Consider the following 22,659-nt stretch of genomic DNA (forward strand, 5'->3'; position numbering starts at 1 on the left):
TTCGAGGGAAAAAAATCAAATTAAAAAAAATTATAAGATTTAAAAAAACACAAAATAATGAAGACATTATTTCAATTCCTGTGTGTGTACTGAGGGAATATGAATTATAATTCATTTCTCTACATTTCTGAGAATTTATTAATATGTCAAATCTTTTTTTACTGCAAAAATAAATTTTAGCAATTTTTTTGTTTCAATTTGTGACGTAGGGTCAAGATGACCCACTCTGCAATTCTGATAAGCAATAACTCAGCAACAATGAAACATCTGCCAGCGGCAAGGGCTGCAATGCTAGTGACACCTAACTCGAATATACATCAAGGTTGCATAGCTGGAAATTCATGCGAGTGGAGATATTGTGAGTTGATACATGTCAAACTATCATTTTCACCCACATCGCAGGTAGATGGTTAAGAATCGAGTGAATACTGTGAAAAATTGTGTTTCTTGGTGCCAAAGAATAAAGAATAACGTCTTTCAGCATTATAAATCCAAAATGTGAGTATCTTTAAGAGTTATTAAACCTTAGCGTTATTATCGGGCTGTTTAATTATGAACTTTTCCTTGTTATAACTGGTTCACATGTAATAAATAACCTCCATAAAAGAAAAGTAACAGTGTTAATGCTTAATAGACTATGAAAGTGATGATGTCACACTCCAAGTGGATAACTGTGAGGAAGGGGATTACTTTCCAAACAACCGGTGTCGGGTTATAACATCGAAAAAGGTCATTTTGTTTCTGTGTAAATGCTATAACCAACTGTTTTAATAGGTAAGTGAGTGTATGTTACTAATCATTGGACCTTTAAGCAGTGAAAATACATGTTGGGATGGCTGCAATGTGGTTTAAATCACCAGCCATGTGGTGTGTGAGCCGTCCTTAATGCTATAATGCTTGCATTCGGGAGCACAGTTAGTAAACAACAATATTCAAATGCCCCATGGCAGAAAGAGGAAAAAGAAAACCCTCAGGAGCTGAGTATCGTAAACGAAAGCTTGAGAAGGAAAAGGACCAAGCAAAACAGCAGGCAGGGGCGGCTCTAGGAATTGCACCGCCCCAAGCAGGGCGCACGCCGCGGGGGGCGCTCTGGCGGTCGCCAGTCCCGCGGCTCCGGTGGACCTCCTGCACACGTGCCTGCGGAGGGTCCGCTGGTCCCGCGGCTCCAGTGGACCTCCCGCAGGCATGCCTGCGGATGCTCCACCGAAGCTGTGGGACCAGCGGACCCTCCGCAGGCATGCCTGCTGGAGGTCCATTGGAACCGCCTGCTGCCCTCCTGCGGTACGCCGCCCCAAGCACGCGTTTGGCACGCTGGGGTCTGGAGCCGGCCCTGACAGCAGGGAACCTTCCTGAAATATTTTCTTTTTAATCCAAATAAAGATGGAAGCAGTTCACAGCATCCAGATGAAGGAGTTTTACTTGGAGAAGAGGTTAGCTCACATCTGCATGGAAGCAGTTTGGAACATCAAGATGAAGGTATGTTACTTCAAGATGAGGGTAGCTCACATCCACAAAAAAGTAGTTTGGAAACTCAAGATGATGGAAACTTCTGTCTAGATCAGAGGTGTGTTACCGAAATGTCGGGTCCGCCTAGCTGAGAGCCAATGACAGCCAGACAGGGATAAGGAAAGGTTGCTTTATTCTGCAGAAGAAAGGAGAGCTCTGTACTAGGATACAGAAACTCTAACTCCATTCAAAAAACAAGAATCTTTATACACACTCACACACAGGCTTCGGTCATGTTAGCATTTGATTGGTGGTTAGAAAACCCTGCACCCCTGCAATCTGCTCAGCAAAAACCAGTTCAGGACTAGCTTCAACTGCCTTTAAACTGATAAGGGAAGACAGTTCAAAAATTCAGGCTACTGTGTCCCTGAGGTGTCCAATTTCCTGTAATGGTTGCCAGCTATTATAAACTGCTTAACTAGCTATTGGGGGTGGGGGAAACTCTACTGACTGTCACAGGTGGAGAAACTACGGCCTGCAGGCGGGACCCTCCTGTCCGGCCCGGGAGGCTAGCCCCCAGCCCCTTCTCCACTGTCCTCCCTCCCCCGCAGCCTCAGCTCACTCTGCTGATGGCACAATGCTCTGGGCTACGAGCTCCTAGGGCAGCACAGCTACAGAACCCAGCCTGACCCAGTGCTCTGTGCTGCATGGTGCCATGGCTGGCAACAGCCAGCTGGCGCAGCTGCCTGTCCTGGCGCTCTGTGCGGTGCAGCTGTAGCACTGCCAGCCACCGGTGTTCCAGGCAGCGCAGTAAGGAGGCAGGCAGCAGGGGGGGGTTGTATAGAGGGCTGGGGAGTTCAGGGTGGTGGTGATCGGGGCCGGGGGTGTGGATGGGGTCGGGGCAGTCAGTCTGCGGGGAACAGGGGATTTGAATGGGGGGCAGAGGTGCCCAGGGGGCAGTCAGGAAGGAGAAGGGGGTTGGATGCGGTGGTGGGGGGCAGTCAGTGACAGGGGTCCTGGGGGCTGACAGGAAACAGGGGTGTTGGATAGGACAGGAGTCCAGGGGGGCATCAGGCGATGAGAAGCAGGAGGGGTTGGATAGGGGGTGGGGCCGGGCCACACCTGGCTGTTTGGGGAGACACAGCCTCCACTAACAGGCCCTTCATACAATTTTGGAAACCCGATGCGTCCCTCAGGTCAAAAAGTTTGCCCGCCCCTGTTCTAGATGAAGGAAGCTCACAGCATCAGACTGATATGGAAGTGGAGAAAATTTATTCACCTTCAGAGACTCATGCAGAAATTGAAGTAAATGAAGTAGAAGGAAGAAATGATGAGGAAGTTACAGTATGGGACTCAGCTTCATGGCCCAGATGTGATGACAGTGTGTGGCAAATTCTCGTGGAACATGGACCCAAACAAGTTCATGCATTTCCCTTCCCTAAGGATGGAAATAAAAGAAAATTCTCTGCTCAGCATTACAGGAGGAAACTCATTAATGGGGAAGAAATTAATCTAAACTGGTTAAAATATTCAGAGTCGAAGGACTACGTGTTTTGCTTTTGCTGCAAGTTGTTTAGAAATCAAGCAATTGGTACATCATTTAATGAAAATGATTAGAAGGACTGGAAAAAACATATCTTCAATTCTCTCTTCACATGAAAGTAGTACCAAACATTTGGAATGTTTTCAAAATTGGAAAGAACTTGAATTATGATTGAAAAAAGGGAAAAACTATCGATGAAGGAAAATTTACCTGTGATCAAGGAAAAAGAAGAATATTGGCAATAAATATTAGAACATTTGATTGCTTTAGTGAGAGTTCTCGGTGGGCAAAATTTAGCATTCCGCAGCCGCAGAAGAAATGAAAAATTATACACTCCAGGTAACAAACTTTTTAAAAATTGTTGAATACCTAGCTTTGTTTGATCCAGTCATGAAGGAGCATCTACGTAAAATAACTGATAATGAAACACGGGTTCATTACTTAGGAAAAATATTCAGGATGAACTGATTCAAATCCTGGCAGATGCCATTAAAAAGAAAATTGTAGAAGCTGTCCATTCTGGAAAATACTTTTCAATAATACTGGACTGTACACTAGATGTGAGTCATGTTGAACAAATGATGATGATCATTCATTTTGTGGGTATGGAAAAGTCTGCAGATGAAGATAATGTTGAAGTGCTCATAAAGGAACATTTTTTGGGTTTCGTACCATTGAAGGAGACGACTGGAACATTTATGACTGAAACTATTCTACAAGAGCTTGAAACAATGTCATTAGCTGTTGAAAACTTACGTGACCAAGGCTATGATAATGGGAATGATATGAAGGAAAAAGACAATGGTGTGCAAAGGAGAATAATGGAAATCAATCATAGGGCCTTTTTCGTTCCTTGCAGTGTGCATTCTCTGAATTTGGTTGTCAGTGATGCTGCTAGATGCTGTTTAGAGGCAAGCTGTTTCTTTGACCTGGCGCAATGTGTTTGTGTGTTTTTCTCAGACTCAACATGGTGTTGGGAGATTCTGACTCGCCATGTGAATTCTCTAACTGTGGAAACCACTTAGTCAGACAAGACGGGAGAGTTGCATTGATGCTTTGAAGCTTCTTTGCTATGAACTTGGAAACATTTATGATCCCCTAATTGAAATTTCTGATACTACCTTTACTGGATCATCAGGCAATAAGGCACATTCAGATACTGAAGCTCCTGCAAATGGCATTTCCATGTTCAAATTTATGACTTCACTCATTTTGTGGTACAATATCCCTTTCGAGATTAACCTCACTAGTATGCAGCTTCAGGAAAAGAACTTGAACATACATTCTGATAGTCAAAAACTGCAGCAAACTAAAAATATTCTGGAGGAATTCAGAAGTGATGAAGGGTTCGAAAGAACATTGGTAGATTCTCTCGAGCTTGCTGAAGAAATTGACTTTCCAACAAAATTGGAACCAGAGCCAGTTCGCATTTGGCAAAAGAAAAAGCAGTTTTCGTATGAAGGATGAGACACACCCATTCAGAACCCAAAACAAAGGTTCAAATGAATTTCTACTTTGCAGTCCTTGATACTGCTATTCACTCAGTTGACGTAAGATTTCAACAGATGCAGCAGCTAAAGTCAGTATTTGGCTTTCTATATAATATCCACAGCTTGTGAAAGAAAACAATAAAACATAAGAGAATTTTGTATAAAACTGGAGTTGGCATTGACTCGTGAAAATTCAAAAGACATTGATGCTACAGATTTGTGTAGTGAGCTTCAGGCTTTTTCGAAGATGACTTAAGAAACATTCCACTCCTGAAGAAGTACTGAAGTTTGTGAAAATAAACTCAGATAGTTTCCTAAACAAGTGTATAGCTCTACGCATTCTTTTAACTTTGCCAGTTTCCATAGCTAGTGGGGAACGTAGCTTCTCAAAGTTAAAATTGATAAAAACATATCTGCGTTCAACAATGGTGCAAGAGAGACTCGTTGGACTTGCCACAATGCCAATAGAGCATGGAAAACTGGATCTAAAAGAATGAGTGACTGAATTTGCAAAACTTAAAGCAAGAAAAGTCATGTTTTAAGAGCACAGACTGTATTTTATTTGGAGTGTTTTGTAAATACAGGTTAAAGTTCATTGAAAAGTTTTCTTATTTCTTTCCATGTTGGATGTGGTGGTAATGGCAGTTAAAGAAGGATAGCATAATGGATGATTTTGGATTTGTAGTAATAAAAATTATAATTAACATTTTTAATGCATTTTTATTTGAAATTGGACTAAAATATCAACCAGCTGTCATGTATAAACCTATTCTGAAAAAGTCATGTCTCTATTTTATCCGATCTTAGAAACATTGGTTGGACAGACAAACCGAATAATTAAGCCTCTGTTTAAAAAAAACAACTCTTAACATTAAAAGGAAAAAAGGGGCAAAATGTTTCCCAGTTTACCTAAAACCTCAGCCTAGATCTGCCCTTGGGGTTTGGGGGCACCAATTGCATGGTTTGCCTAGGGAGCCAGTTGCCGGTAGCTAGTCTAGGGCTGCCCGTCTTCGCAATCTAAACTTGGTTCAAGGTAAAATTCTTATCACATGGTCCTAACAGCATTACTGACTAATCTTCAGGTCAGGATCCCTCTCAAAGTGCAAGAGATGGATTCTTTTGTCCTCTTAGGTTCAAGAGAAATGGATAGAGAGAGAGAACTTGAGGTGTTTTGCCCCTCACTTTTATAGTTCAGTCATCCTTTGAAATGCATTTTCCTGAGAGTGACCCCCCAGAAAAAGTTCTTTCCAGCTGAGAGCCAGGATACATGGAATCTGGTGAAGGGGGGTTGCTGTTGTTTGCTAAGATGCAGATCTGTTTGTTCCTGCCCCCTTTCATTGCCAAAGAATGGCCACTTAATAGGTGATTGCCCATCAGCATTGATAGAGCCTGCCTGGGACATCAACACATCCTGTGTCTTTGAGAAAGAAGTTTACCACTTCCCACAAGTGCCTGGTACACACACTACAGTCATGATTTCAGCTTATGATCATAACAAATACATCCTAGAATATTCAAGGAACTGATAGAGGCGATATGTGAGCCATTAGCAATTATCTTCAAAAAATCATGGAAGATGGGAGAGGTTCCAGAGGATTGGGAAAGGGGTAATATAATGCCAATCTACAAAAAGGCAAATAAGAACAACCCAGGGGTTTACATACCAGTCAGCTTAACTTCTGTAGCTAGAAAGGTAATGGAGCAAATAATTAAGCAATCAATTTGCAAACACCTAAACTATAATAAGGAGATAAGTAACAGTCAGCATGAATTTGTCGAGAATAAATCACGTCAAACCAACCGAATGCAATGTATGTGCTATTCAGACTGTGTTGCAAGCCCCAGTGTCCCAGGAAATAGGATAAGCTGGGACAAGCCCCAGAGCACAAATCAGACAGGTTAGGGAGGTATTGGTTCCCATCAACATCCCCAGCACAGCTGGGGAATGCTAACTGTTCAAATCCTTCCATGACATGCTGTATATTGCCCCTCTGTCACACAATTTAGCAGAGCTTGCACACCTCCATCACAACACTCCACACTGCGGCTCTCCTAATACCAAGCTGGTTCCACACTGACCAGAAGCAGCCTAGGCTGGCAAGCTTCCAAATGATGGTTGCCACGCTGAGGGGCCCTCTCAGCCTCCTGCTCTGGTATATAGTAGTGTTATGGTGAGCTCAGCACACAGACTCAGCAAAGTGCCCTTCAGCATCTTGAAGTCTCTGCTGGTCATCTCAGGCCTAAATAACTGCCTGACCCCACCATTTTGTGCTCATGGGTCAGGCCCCAAATCTGTGCTCTGTTGAGTGGAGTTCATCAAATACACAGACTATAGAGATGTGTGCATGGAATCCATCACCTGGTCCTCCATCATTCCAACTCCTGTAACAATCCTGATGGGTCTAGTGGGCTGCTGAGGATGCCTCATTGAGGCCTCTCCAATATGACAGGATCTGCTTTTCACAGTTACTAAGGGGCTGGAGCCCAGTGTTCATATGTGCCACCTCCATGCTGAAAGTGTTCAACATGGCAACAGGGCACAAATGAGATTAAGCCAGAGGAACCAGGCTAGTTTGACCCCTGTTCCCACAACTCCCTTAGCCATTTGAGAAGTATTCCAATATCTGCTATGGAAATTGCCCAGAATGCAGCAAGCCTAGAAGCAGTGCAAGGCATCCTGGGAGATCAACCTAGACTGCACAGTGCTGTGTGAACACATGGTTTCTAATGTGACAGGGGCTACACCAATGCAAGCACTACAGTGTGAACATACACTGTGTATCTAAACAGGTATAATTAGACTGATTTAAGCTACAGCTGTGCACATTTTAAGTACAGACATGACACTAGTCAGTGGTCTAAGGACTAAAAAAAAGAAAATGTCCATTTTTGAGCCTTAAGCATTTGCCACAAATTTGCTGTTGTGAATAGCACCTCTTTTTAATTTTGTTTACTCCAGCCATGACAGGTTCCCTGAATATTTCCTCATGTCTTTGGAAGATACAGTGTATAATTTATACTTTGTGCAAGAACTGGCACCACTTCTCCCAAGTTTTTCCATAAAATCTGAGTCCTAGCCAAAAGGAAGTGTTTTAACACTAGCTTACTCAAGGGTGCTATTGGGTGTTTTTCCCTCTGTTTTCCCTATGCAAAGAGATCGTAAAACCAACTCAACAAATGCAGGAAGTTCCATGTCTATTGGGTGGCAGCAGAGCAGAAGGGACAGGGATGTGGAGAAGTATATAAACCAGTAGCGCTACAAAGCAGCAATGAAACAGATCGCCCTGTGCTTCAGCTGTAAACCAGGTATGTAACATTTTTTATTCCTTGCTTAAACTTCAACAGCATGAATAGAATGACAGAGTCTAATGCTCAGTGTCACAGATTCCAGGTTCATGAAACTCATTTTAATCTAAATTATGTTTGTGACCCCAGCCTGAAACTCAATTGTGTGTTCCTGGTTTTACTGAAGTTAGAGGTTTTTTCTAACAGTTCTGTAGAGCAGTGCTTCTCAAAGTCGGGCCACCACTTGTTCAGGGAAAGCCCCTGGCAGTCCAGGCCGGTTTCTTTACCTGTCGCATCCACAGGTTTGTCCGATCACAGCTCTCACTGGTCATGGTTTGCCGCTCCAGGCCCATGGGGGCTGCGGGAAGCGGCGAGGGCCGACGGATGTTCTGGCCGCCCTTCCTGCAGCCCCCATTGGCCTGGAGCAGCAAACTGTGGCCAGTGGAAGCTGTGATTGGCCAAAACTGTGGACGCAACAGGTAAACAAATCAGCCCGGACTGCCAGGGGCTTTCCCTGAACAAGCGGCGGACCGGCTTTGAGAAGCACTGCTATAGAGCACGAATTCACAAGTATGTTATTTAGCACCCACAGCATGCTTGGTACTGTATAGTGTATATTAGTAGATGAAGACTAATGCCAGGATTTTAAAAGGTATTTAAGCACCCAAATATGCAGACAGACACCTAGTGTGATACCTGTTCTTTAGGAACCTAAATCCCTTTAAGAAATCTAGTCCATAGTCTCTGTTCCAAGGAGTTTTACAGACAAAACAGTTCAAGACACATAGGCTAACATTTTAAGTATGTGGCCCTAAAGTTAGGTAACTAACTAAATGTGGCAGATTTTCAGAGATGTTGAGCCAATCCAACTAATGGGGAATTCAGTAAGTGTTGTGCTTTGGGTACTCAGCACCTCAGAAACTCAGCCCACATGTATAAAAGTGCATTAATATAGACTTGGAAATCTAAATTTAGATCTGTGTTTTAAAATATAGGCCCTTATGCACAAGCTGAGGAAATGAAGATGCACTGTGAGCGCCATTAATATTGTATGTAAGGGCTTGTCTTCACTACCGGGGTAAATCGACCTAAGTTATGCTACTCCAGCTATGTGAATAATGTAGCTGGAGTCGACATAGCTTAGGTCGACTTACTGTGGTGTCTTCACTGTGCAGCGTTGACAGGAGATGCTTTCTGGTCGACTTCCAGTACTCTTCTCGGAGAGATGGAATACTGGGGTCAACTGGCGAGTGCACTGCCATCAATTTAGCGGGTCCTCAGACCCACTAAATCGATCCCTGCTGCATCGATTGCAGCAGCAGCAATCTCCCCGGTAGAGAAGACTAGCCCTAAATGTTGTATTTGCTTTGGTGGATTTCCATTAAAGACTGAACCGGGGAGTGAATTTTTAGGAGTTATCTGAATGACAAGACAGTGATTTTCTAGTACTTTATAAGCAGGAGTGTCAGACTCTCCCTCATGGAACACCTCATCATGGCAAGACCCAGCTTTGCAGCCCTTCTACCTCACCCTCCTCCACTGGAGTCGAGTGGGCAGGTCACACTTGCCCCTTCCAGGGTAACAGTGTCCAAATTCAAAACTCTTCCACCCTTCCCAGGCTCAGACTTGCAGAAGCTCTTTGCCTCTTTCCCAGGCTCTGCAAAATTCTCTCTCACTTTGTTACAAACTGCTGCCTTCCAGGACTTTCTCCATAGAAGCCCAGCTCCTATCAAGCCACTGACCCTCATAGCTTCTTCTCTGGCGTTCTTCTCCTCCCAGGCCCGTTTCAGAAGTCTCCTTCTCCCCAGCTGCCCTCTCCCTTCAGGGATAGTCCCAGGATACCAGCTCCTTTCTACAGGCACTTCCATGGTTTCTTTCCCACAGAAAGAAAAACTCCCACCTACCTGTCTCCTGAGTCTCCTCTCCCTAGTGCCCTACAGTACTTCCTTTATAGGAACCATCCAGTCTGGTTCTACTCAGCTGGATCCTCTCCAGAATTGCCTGTCTCCCCTCCATAGGGTTACCAGCCCTCCAGGATTGGCCTGGAGTCTCTAAGAATTAAAGATTAATCTTTAATTAAAGATTGTGATGTGATGAAATCACCAGGAATACATCCAACCAAAACTGGCAACTCTACCCTTCAGGTGGTACAGAATGGGCTAGTTGGACTCCTCAGCTCCCCTTAAACCATCACTTGTAATGTGAAGTTTATAAATCCCATCACAGCTCTCATGCTGTCTGGAGCGGCTCACCACTGTGAGCGAGTATCAGAGCAGACTGTCAGAAAACAAGTCCAGACTGGTCGTATGTTCTATAATTAGTTTTCACCAAGCCAGTGACAACTGTGAACTCCTGGATCACTATACCAGTCTGACCATGGAGTCATAGACAGTCCCCTCAGACTCTCCAGTCTACCTTGCCACCCAGACAAACTGAACTTTGTGATAAAAAGGTCACTCAAACCAAAAATCACATCACGTGTAGGTTGTTCCCAGTTCCAAGAGACCAGTCACTTACCCTGGATCAGTTGGTACTCTAGATCTTACAGCAAAGACAATGCTGGCAGCCAATTCTATAGTAAAAGAACTATAGGTTTATTTGCTAAGAAAAAATAATGAGAGAGTTACTGAGAGGTTAAAGGAGGTAAAATATAACAATGTTTGTAAATCTAAAATAGTAGCAGAGATGTAATAATCAGCAAATTTCCCAAAGTCTTTTCAGGGATGCCGAGAATAATCTCCATCTTCTTGTTCAGTTATTCTACCCTGTTAGAATCCAAACAGGCCAGGGATGATGGATTTCTTCTTGAATCCATATTTTTAGCTTTTCCACACTAAAAGCAAGCAGTTAGTGTCTTTACCCACATGGGTTTTTTCTTTGATGACTGATAGTGAGGAATGCACTCAGAGTCCTTGCCCTCGATCATCACACACAATGACCACTTACTTTGAAATAAGCATTTTTTAATCATTTAAATCAGTTTCTGTACCAGATGACTGGAGGATAGCTAATATGACACCAAATTTTAAAAAGGGCTCCAGAGGTGATCCTGGCAATTACAGGCCTGTAAGCCTGACTTCAGTACCGGGCAAACTGGTTGAAACTATAATAAAGAACAATATTGTCAGACATATAGATGAACATAATTTGTTGAGGAAGAGTCAACATGGTTTTAGTAAAGGGAAATCATGCCTCACCAATCTACTAGAATTCTTTGAGGGGGTCAACAAGCATGTGGACCAAGAGGATCCAGTAGATATAGTGCACTTAGATTTTCAGAAAGTCTTTGACAAGGTCTCTCACCAAAGGCTCTTAGGCAAAGTAAACTACCACAGTATAAGAGGGAAGGTTCTTTCATGGATTGGTAACTGGTTAAAAGATAGGAAACAAAGGGTATGTAAAAATGGTCAGTTTTCAGAATGCAGAGAGTCTGTTCTGGGACCAGTCCTATTCAACAGTCATAAATGATCTGGAAAAAGTGGTAAACAGTGAGGTGGCAAAATTTGCAGATGATACAAAATTACTAAAGATAGTTAAGTCCCAGGAAGACAGTGAAGAGCGACAAAAGGATCTCTCAAAACTGTGTGACTGGGCAACAAAATGGCAGATGAAATTTAATGTTGATAAATGCAAAGTAATGCACATTGGAAAGCATAATCCCAACTATACATATACACCTCTACCCCGATATAACACTGTCCTCGGGAGCCAAAAAATCTTACTGCGTTATAGGTGAAACTGCATTATATCAAACTTGCTTTGATCTGCCAGAGTGCGTATCCCCACCCCCACCCCCGGGAGCACTGCTTTACCGTGTTATATCCACATTCATGTTATATCAGGTCACGTTATATCAGGGTAGAGGTATAAAATGATGGGGTCTAAATTAGCTGTTACCACTCAAGAAAGAGATCTTGGAGTCATTGTGGATAGTTCTCTGAAAACATCCACTTAATGTGCAGCGGCAGTCAAAAAAGTGAACAAAATGCTGGGAATAATTAAGAAAGGGATAGATAATAGGACAGAAAATATCATGTTGCCGCTATAGAAATCCATGGTACACCCACATCTTGACTATTGTGTGCAGACGTGGTTGCCCCATCTCAAAAAAGATATATTGGAATTGGAAAAGGTTCAGAAAAGGGCAACAAAATTTATTAGTGGTATGGAACAGCTGGGATTTTTCAACTTGGAAAAGAGACGACTAAGGGGAGATATGATTGGGGTCTATAAAGTCATAACTGGTTTAGAGAAAGTAGAAAGTATTATTTACTACTTCTCATAACACAAGAACTAGGGGTCACTAAATGAAATTAATAGGCAGCAGGTTTAAAACAAAGTAAAGGAAGTATTTCTTCACGCAACACACAGTCAACCTGTGGAACTCCTTGCCAGAGGATGTTGTGAAGGCCAAGACCATAACAGGGTTCAAAAAAGAACTAGATAAATGCCTGGAGGATAGTTCCATCAATGGCTATTAGACAAGATAGGCAGGAATGGTGTCCCTAGCCTCTGTTTGCCAGAAGCTGGGAATGAGTGACAGGGGATGGATCACTTGATGATTGCCTGTTCTGTTCATTCCCTCTGGGGCACCTGGCATTGGCCACTGTCCGTAGACAGGATACTGGGCTAGATGGACGTTTGGTCTGATCCAGTAGGGCCATTCTTATGTTCTTATTTTCTGTTAAAGTTCTTAAGCCCTTCATTAGCATTTCACAAGATTTCTTTGATGGGTAATTTAGTCACAGGGATATATATATAATGTACATGCCTGCCATTACATTATAATAGTAATAGATAAGTGAAAACAATACTGTTGATATCTCCTTTGATCTCTATTAACACAAAAATGAATTGGCCTGAATGTATGCTAATACATGATTTAACTCCTTTGGTATTCACACAGAAGTGAAATGGTCTACGGCTCTGGCCTTAGCTAGTCGGTCAGCATCAGACCTCCAATGCAAACCTGGTGTAGGACAGGGTGTCACTGACGCACCTGAATAGACCTTAGGGTTCCCCCATTCTTGATAAGGCATCATCAGCCATTACATTCTTCTTTCCTTTGATGTGAATTATGTCCATGTCAAATTCCTGTAGAGCTAGACTCCAATGAAGTAATCTAGAATTGGTTCCCTCGGTGCAGCCATGTCAAAGGGACATGATCGCTTAAATCAGCAATTTTTTTGTTATACAGATTAGATTTAAGTTGCTTAACAGCACAAACAGTGACATAACACTCTCTCAATGACAGCATAATTTTGTTCGGGGGTTACCCCCCCCATTCCATCTTGCATCAGTACTGCACCCAGCCCAAATGTTAGAAGCATCAGTGCACAGCACAAATGGTTTGCCGAAATCAGGGCTGACCAAAACAGGCTCCTTAGACAAAGCTTTTTTTATTTTCTGGAAGACTTTCTGACAGGCCTCTGTCCATACCATCCAGTCTGGCATCCCCTTTTTTTTTTTAAGGTTGGTTATGGGGCCACAGTGTAACTAACCCCCTTTACAAACCTATGGATAATAGTTGGCCAGACCAATAAAGGATTGAAGCTACTTCTTTGTTCTAGAGGCAGGCCAGCTCCTAATGGCCTTTACCTTTGAAGGTTCAGGGTGAACCAACCCACTAACCACCTTGTGTCCTATGTAGGATACCTCTGCAGCTCCCATCTTGCATTTGGAGACCTTGACATTGAGGTTGGTGTCTCTTAGCCTTTGTAACACAATTCCCTCATTATTTAAGTGGTCTTGCCAGGAGCTACTAAAAATAGCCAAGTTATCTATAAAGGCTCTGGCAAATGTTTGTAACCCTTGCAGAACCTCATTAACAAGCCTCATAAAGGCTGCCCCCAAATTTATCAATCCAAAAGCCATAACTTTAAACTCATATAGTCTAGATTCCACTATAAAAGCAGATTGTTCTTTGAGCAACAACATCTAAGGGAATTTGCCAGTATCCACGAGTTAAATCCAGTGAGTTTATGAATTTTGTATCCCCTAACAGAGCCAGTAAGCCCTCTATTTGGGGTTTGGGGTAAAGATCAGGCCAGGTGATACCATTTAGTTTCCTATAAAAAAAAATCTCATGTGATTGTCCTTTTTAGTTAATATTACAATAGGAGATGCCCAGGGGCTTTTTGACTTAGTGATTACATCCATTTCAGGCATGCTTTCCATCTCCTCCTGAATTTGCTTCTGCATTTCTCTGTTAGCCCGGTATGCTCTGCTTGGAACTGGGCGAGGCCCCAAGTTTTGAATGGAGTCCACTGTCGGATTGTTTTGCATAAGAGTGTGGGAAACTGACATGCAAGTCTCAAGGATGAGGCTCGTTCTTATCTGCTGGGAGGCAATAACAGAATAATAAATTAAAGGGTTGGCCAGGATGTTAAATAGCCAATGAAGTTACAGCTGCTGCTTGTCTGCACCTTATTAACCAATTAGCAATTGCTTGATTGCCTGCATTAATTGTATAAATGAAATATGCTGGAGAGAAATAAAGGACTTAGCTGCCAATCATGCTGACTGAAGAGCTTTGTTCATGCCCGCTTGAGAGGCACCGAGACGCAACAAATGGTGACCCCGACGTGATTCGTATTGAATCATGATAGTGTCGGGAGCCTGAGCCCAGAGGCGAACGGCCAGGAGCCTGAGCCCAGAGGCGGGGAGTGCCTATCCGACGTGATTCGTATCGAATGCTGAAAGTGTCGGTGGCCTAGTCTCGGTGGCCTGTTCCAGGCGGAAGAGCCGCGGCGGGGAGTGCTGGAGAAGGGCCGGCCCCCGGGCGTCCAAAGGAGAGGCGCATCTGAGCTCAGAGGTGAGCGGCTAATATGGGAACCGCTGCATCAGCGGAACAAAAGATAACACAGAAGCCCCCGGGCGTCCAACAGAGACGCGGTGAGTGAGCGGCTGGGAGCCGCAGGGGAGAGTGCCGGAGAAGCCCCCGGGCGTCCAACAGAGACGCGGTGAGCGGCTGGGAGCCGCAGGGGAGAGTGCCGGAGACGCCCCCGGGCGTCCAACAGAGATGCGCGCCTGAGCTCAGGGGCGAGCGTCCGAAAAGAGAGGCGCACCCAAGCTCAGATATGAGTACCGCTGTATCAGCTGAAGAAAAGATAACATAGAAGTTTTATTTGCACATTATGAACCGACAAAGGGAAAAGATCTTCCCTGCTGCACTGATTCACTTATTAAGAAGAGAGGGGGAGTTGTGGAGGCTCCTCCTGACCGGCCTTCGGGCACAGGACGAGGAGGTGCTCCGCTGGAAGCGAGCCCTGGACGGGAAGACGTTGGAGTGCACGGCGCAGGTAGAGGCTTGTGCCGGGGCCCCGGAGGTCGTTCGGACCTACAGAAGCCCGGAGAAGGCATCCCACGCTGGCTGGTTTGAGCCTGGGACAGTGCTGGGAAAATCATTATGCTTCTCCGGTATGAGCAGCAATAGCTGACACAGGATTTACAGATTAAAAGAAGCCAAGCAGGGAAGGAAAAGGAACAGCATGAGTTAACAAGGCAAGAAAGCTCATTCCTTTTTTTTTGGCCCAGCCAAGGACATTGCTTGCAACTAAGACTTGGCGAACGGCCAAGAGAAAGGGGGGGGCTTGACTGTGCTCAGGCCGCTGGAATAGCTGTAAAACTCGGCCTGGCATTACCGGAATGTGTTAGATTCTTTTTTTTAAGGGGAAAGAAACGCTACAAAAAGACTGACTGCTTGGACCCATGATCTTTACTGCAGAAAGACCCCTCCACATTAGAAGAATTTTTCTACTGATGATTGGCCTATGTAATTTTTTAGTCCTATTGTGCTTCTGAACAGCATGGTAAAAGGACAAGGTAATGTGCTGGTTGAACCTCTCCCTTGTCCACGGACAAATCTATTGTGCCTTTGAATTTTTCTAAAAGAAGCAAAACCATTACAGGGTGATGTACTCATCATCTCTTCCCTGTAGAATGCTAAACTACATCTGTTTTGGGAAAGAAGAAAAAAACACTCACTCCACTGACATTGCCAAAGTCCAGGAATTCCTGACCAGAAAAGACATTGAGAACTGATCCTGGTGAAGAGACAAAGAATTGTACACTGGCAGGAAGAAATTTGGGACTCCTGCTGAGAAATGTGATATTAATTGGATTTTGGGTTTATTCTACAGGCTGCGCCCTGTGTTTTGGATAAATCCTTCAGTATGTATAGCCCACCCTAATTGGATTGTAAATGATATGTCCTTATTTTATTGAGGCTGAGAAAGCATTGCCGTGGGAGCTAGTATGTTTGAATTTTTGAATGGCCAGCTGATGGCCATTCGGAGTGATTTTGAGCACCAGGATAGCCCACTGCCCTTATAAATATATTAGGAGTACCATCTGATCTGGAGTTGTAAAAATATATTTAGACACTGTTTAAGTAAAGTGTAAATATTTGCAGTGCCCTGTTGCGTCTCGGTGCCTCTCAAGCGGGCATGAACAAAGCTCTTCAGTCAGCATGATTGGCAGCTAAGTCATTTATTTCTCTCCAGCATATTTCATTTATACAATTAATGCAGGCAATCAAGCAATTGCTAATTGGTTAATAAGGTGCAGACAGGCACAGCTGTAACTTCATTGGCTATTTAACATCCTGGCCAACCCTTTAATTTATTATCCTGTTATTGTCTCCCAGCAGATAAGAACGAGCCTCATCCTTGAGACTTGCATGTCAGTTTCCCACACTCTTATGCAAAACAATCCAACACTTCCCCCCTCTTCTCATAATAAAAAGGGGAAGGCACAGCAAAACATTCCCAATTCATAGCATCACATTACTACAATCTATTAAACAGCAAAACTAAGAGCAAATCTAAACACCAGCTGCCTAACTAAACCGTAACAATATCTTCCGCAGTGCCCTACTTTTACCTAAACATCCCTCCTCCAGGTAACGCAAGTGGCCCAAGGGGCCAGGAGGGTTCTGCCAATATGCAAACACCCACAAAGCAGATTTCCAATAAGGGCTTCCACTGCAGCAACATGGGGCAGCAAGCAGAAGGCCATAGTATTTATGGCACTCTGCGCCAAAATCAGCCAAGGCCGGACCCACTTCGCCGGAATCCACCTTGCTTACTGTCTTCCCATTTCCCATGCACCGTATCTGATCCAATTAGGCCACCTGGCCTTTGCCTCGCTCTGGCAGTTCCCTACTTTCTCATAACAACATTATCTCATCCCTCTATTCTCATAATCACGCAGCTGTAATTTTCCACCAAGGCAGCATAGGGAAATTCTCCCCTCTATTCCAAAAACACATAAAAAAATAACAATAACCAATTAAACAAAACAAAACTAAAAACCAAATAATACTTCCTCAATCTATAAGGCTTATCCATAACCATGCAATTCATAAATAATTACATGGTACATTAAATGCTATACAGCTAACACCAATTTTCCTTAATATCTAAAAAACAAAAACAAAACTACCCCTACTGGGCAATTAATCATTACTTAAAATATACCAAAACCCTATATAACTAGCAAGCAAAACAAAAAAATTACTTCATCAGGTAAATCATTTACATTAATACAATTGCTTCCTAGCTTACTCCTAAAATTCAAAGCTAATCACAACTTAAAATTTCTTACTATTAGCTTCTAATTTTAAACACTAAAAAAAAAAAAAACATCACCACTTATATGCCCTTAGCCTAATACAATTACAAGTACATAGCACAATATACAATCTTCAACTAATGCAACAAAATATTCATGGTCAAACAATTGCAAACTAATTTCTTGCCTAAATTTATTTACAAACATTTCAAAACACCAAAAACTTTTCTCTAAGCATTTTTACAAAATTCAACCTTTATTCCCTCTGGCAACCATAGAGTTAAACTTTTAGTCTCGCTACGCCCTCAAGAGTTTTTCAGCCAGCTTTCCAAGCCTTATCTGTTGCCTATCCGCTTGGGCCCGATCCTGTTTTCCCTTCAAATTCTCTATCTATTGCGTGCCTGCCTGGGCCCAATCCATATTTCCTCTCCAAATACGCTGTCTATTATAATATAGGCCACATCTAATATCAAGCAGTCTACAACGGCCAATAATCAGCACATAACACAAAATTAACAAAAAATCTAAATAGACTAACAAAGGCACTTTACATAAAAATTCTTAGGATCACATAAATTCAAAGCCATTCTCCCAATTTACCTGAATTTATGCCTAAACAATCCACAATTCCCCCCTTGAGAATACTCAACAAACCTTTTGGCTGAGTTTTCTCAAACTTGAAAAACAACAAACAATTAAACTCTAAAAAGCTGGGGCAATAATTTCACATTCATCCTCCCCATGAAGCCGGCAGGGTTCGATATGTAAAAGCCCTCACCCCCCAACTCAACCGGTTTACATGCTGGGGAGGGGCACTGCAAATATTTACACTTTTACTTAAACAGTGTCTAAATATATTTTTACAACTCCAAATCAGATGGTACTCCTAATATATTTATAAGGGCAGTGGGCTATCCTGGTGCTCAAAATCACTCCGAATGGCCATCAGCTGGCCATTCAAAAATTCAAACATACTAGCTCCCACGGCAATGCTTTCTCAGCCTCAATAAAATAAAAACATATCATTTACAATCCAATTAGGGTGGGCTATACATACTAAAGGATTTATCCAAAACACAGGGCACAGCCTGTAAAATAAATCCCAAAATCCAATTAATATCACATTTCTCAGCAGGAGTCCCAAATTTCTTCCTGCCAGTGTACAATTCTTTGTCTCTTCACCAGGATCAGTTCTCAATGTCTTTTTAATCAGGAATTTCTGGACTTTGGCAACATCAACAACATAAGTGTTTTTCCTTGTTTTCCACCACCGGCATGGTTCAGCTTAAATCATGGGTCCAAGAAGTCAGTCTTTTTTGTAGCGTTTCTTTACCCATAAGAAAATAAATCTGACACATTCCGGTAATGCCAGGCCGAGTTTTACAGCTATTCCAGCGGCCTGAGCACAGTCAAGCCCCCCCCTTTCTCTTGGCCGTTCGCCAAGTCTTAGTTGCAAGCAATGTCCTTGGCTGGGCCAAAAAAAAAGGAATGAGCTTTCTTGCCTTGTTAACTCATGCTGTTCCTTTTCCTTCCCTGCTTGGCTTCTTTTAATCTGTAAATCCTGTGTCAGCTATCGCTGCTCATACCGGAGAAGCATAATGGTTTTCCCAGCACTGTCCCAGGCTCAAACCTCCCGTCCAGGGCTCGCTTGCAGCGGAGCACCTCCTCACGTGCCTCTGCCTGCTCACGACCCTCTGCCTGTGCCATGCACTCCAACGTCTTCCCGTCCAGGGCTCGCTTTCAGCGGAGCACCTCCTCGTCCTGTGCCCGAAGGCCGGTCGGGAGAAGCCTCCACAACTCCCCCTCTCTTCTTAATAAGTGAATCAGTGCAGCAGGGAAGATCTTTTCCCTTTGTCGGTTCATAATGTGCAAATAAAACTTCTATGTTATCTTTTCTTCAGCTGATACAGCGGTACTCATATCTGAGCTTGGGTGCGCCTCTCTTTTCGGACGCTCGCCCCTGAGCTCAGGCGCGCGTCTCTGTTGGACGCCCGGGGGCGTCTCCGGCACTCTCCCCTGCGGCTCCCAGCCGCTCACCGCGTCTCTGTTGGACGCCCGGGGGCTTCTCCGGCACTCTCCCCTGCGGCTCCCAGCCGCTCACCGCGTCTCTGTTGGACGCCCGGGGGCTTCTGTGTTATCTTTTGTTCCGCTGATGCAGCGGTTCCCATATTAGCCGCTCACCTCTGAGCTCAGATGCGCCTCTCCTTTGGACGCCCGGGGGCCGGCCCTTCTCCAGCACTCCCCGCCGCGGCTCTTCCGCCTGGAACAGGCCACCGAGACTAGGCCACCGACACTTTCAGCATTCGATACGAATCACGTCGGATAGGCACTCCCCGCCTCTGGGCTCAGGCTCCTGGCCGTTCGCCTCTGGGCTCAGGCTCCCGACACTATCATGATTCAATACGAATCACGTCGGGTCACCATTTGTTGCGTCTCGGTGCCTCTCAAGCGGGCATGAACAAAGCTCTTCAGTCAGCATGATTGGCAGCTAAGTCCTTTATTTCTCTCCAGCATATTTCATTTATACAATTAATGCAGGCAATCAAGCAATTGCTAATTGGTTAATAAGGTGCAGACAGGCACAGCTGTAACTTCATTGGCTATTTAACATCCTGGCCAACCCTTTAATTTATTATCCTGTTATTGTCTCCCAGCAGATAAGAATGAGCCTCATCCTTGAGACTTGCATGTCAGTTTCCCACACTCTTATGCAAAACAATCCAACAGTGCCCCTCCCCAGCATGTAAATCGGTTGAGTTGGGGGGTGAGGGCTTTTACATATCGAACCCTGCCGGGTTCATGGGGAGGATGAATGTGAAATTATTGCCCCAGCTTTTTAGAGTTTAATTGTTTTTTGTTTTTCAAGTTTGAGAAAACTCAGCCAAAGGGTTTGTTGAGTATTCTCAAGGGGGGAGTTGTGTGTTATTTAGGCATAAATTTAGGTAATTTGGGAGAATGGCTTTGAATTTATGTGACCCTAAGAATTTTTATGTAAAGTGCCTTTGTTAGTCTTAGTCTATTTAGACTTTTTGTTAATTTTGTGTTATGTGCTGATTATTGGCCGTTGTAGACTGCTTGATATTAGATGTGGTTTATATTATAATAGACAGCGTATTTGGAAGGGAAAACAGGATCGGGCCCAAGCGGACAGGCAACAGATAAGGCTTGGAAAGCTGGCTGAAAAACTCTTGAGGGCGTAGCGAGACTAAAAGTTTAACTCTATGGTTGCCAGAGGGAATAAAGGTTGAATTTTGTAAAAATGCTTAGAGAAAAGTTTTTGGTGTTTTGAAATGTTTGTAAATAAATTTAGGCAAGAAATTAGTTTGCAATTGTTTGGCCATGAATATTTTGTTGCATTAGTTGAAGATTGTATATTGTGCTATGTACTTGTAATTGTATTAGGCTAAGGGCATATAAGTGGTGCTGTTTTTTTTTTTTTTTTTTAGTGTTTAAAATTAGAAGCTAATAGTAAGAAATTTTAAGCTGTGATTAGCTTTGAATTTTAGGAGTAAGCTAGGAAGCAATTGTATTAATGTAAATGATTTACTTGATGAAGTAATTTTTTTTCGTTTTGTTTTGCTTGCTAGCTATATAGGGTTTTGGTATATTTTAAGTAATGATTACTTGCCCAGTAGGGGTAGTTTTGTTTTTGTTTTTTTAGATATTAAAGAAAATTGGTGTTAGCTGCATAGCATTTAATGTACCATGTAATTATTTATAGAGTTTAAATTTATGTTTTATGTTTTATGTTTGTTTGTGATATGTGTTTCTGGCCAGAAAGAATTGTGATTTTGTTAAAATGTTTATGTGGTTTATGTTGTGCTTTTCCTGCTAGGATCCCCCCCCCAGTGTCAGTTTGATCACCTGACACATGGGGGATGGATTGGTAATAGAAATTTGTCACGATTTGGTGTGCAATAGAGATTGGGGGAACCCTGCAGAATTTATACCATTTATGTGTTTGATTTTGTGTATTTATGTTTGTTTTGTTTGATGTTGTTGGTGTTGTATGTTATGAATTGCATGGTTATGGATAAGCCTTATACATTGAGGAAGCATTATTTGGCTTTTAGTTTTGTTTTGCTTAATTGGTTATTGTTAATTTTTTATGTGTTTAGGAATAGGGGGGAGATGTCCGGTTGCATCTTCCCTATGCTGCCTTGGTGGAAAATTACAGCAGCGTGGTTACAAGAACAGAGGGATGAGATAAAGTTGTTATGAGAAAGTAGGGAACTGCCAGAGCGAGGCAAATGCCAGGTGGCCTAGCTGAGATTGTTTTCAAGGTCCCAGATGGATTCCGGCGAAGTGGGTCCGGCCTTGGCTGATTTTGGCGCAGAGTGCCATAAATACAATGGCCTTCTGTTTGCTTGCCCCATGTTGCTGCAGTGGAAGCCCTTATTGGAAACCTGCTTTGTGGGTGTTTGCACATTGGCAGAACCCTCCTGGCCCCTTGGGCCACTTGTGTTACCTGGAGGAGGGATGTATAGGTAAAAGTAGGGCACTGCGGAAGATATTGTTACGGTTTAGTTAGGCAGCTGATGTTTAGATTTGCTTTTAGTTTTGCTGTGTAATAGATTGTAGTAATGTGATGCTATAAGTTGAAAATGTTTTGTTGTGCCTTCCTTTTTTTTATTATGAGAAAAGGGGGGAAGTGTCGGATTGTTTTGCATAAGAGTGTGGGAAACTGACATGCAAGTCTCAAGGATGAGGCTCGTTCTTATCTGCTGGGAGGCAATAACAGAATAATAAATTAAAGGGTTGGCCAGGATGTTAAATAGCCAATGAAGTTACAGCTGCTGCTTGTCTGCACCTTATTAACCAATTAGCAATTGCTTGATTGCCTGCATTAATTGTATAAATGAAATATGCTGGAGAGAAATAAAGGACTTAGCTGCCAATCATGCTGACTGAAGAGCTTTGTTCATGCCCGCTTGAGAGGCACCGAGACGCAACAGTCCACAATCTTTTCAGTTAGACCTGACTGGTTGGAAAATACCTATTTGTGATGCTTTAAAAGGGCCAGCATTTCCTGCTTTTGGGTTGGACTTAAACCCTCCCCAAATGCAATGCTTTCTAGAGGAGTTTCTTCCCCACGTTCTTTGACTAAATCAATTAAAGTGGCAGAAAGCGTTTCCACATCAGCACAATAGATCATTTTTACTGCTATCTCCCTTTCATTTTAAGCTTTAAATCTATTGATATGCACTGTTTGCATGCTCCTCTGCCATTGGGCTTCCTTACATCAGACGTGATTTTATTTACTCTTTCAATCACCTTAAAAGATCCTTCCCAATAATCCTGCATTTTCTTTTTTCCTCATGG

This window comes from Mauremys mutica, chromosome 1 (genome assembly GCF_020497125.1).
Source record: "Mauremys mutica isolate MM-2020 ecotype Southern chromosome 1, ASM2049712v1, whole genome shotgun sequence".
NCBI lineage: Eukaryota > Metazoa > Chordata > Testudines > Geoemydidae > Mauremys > Mauremys mutica.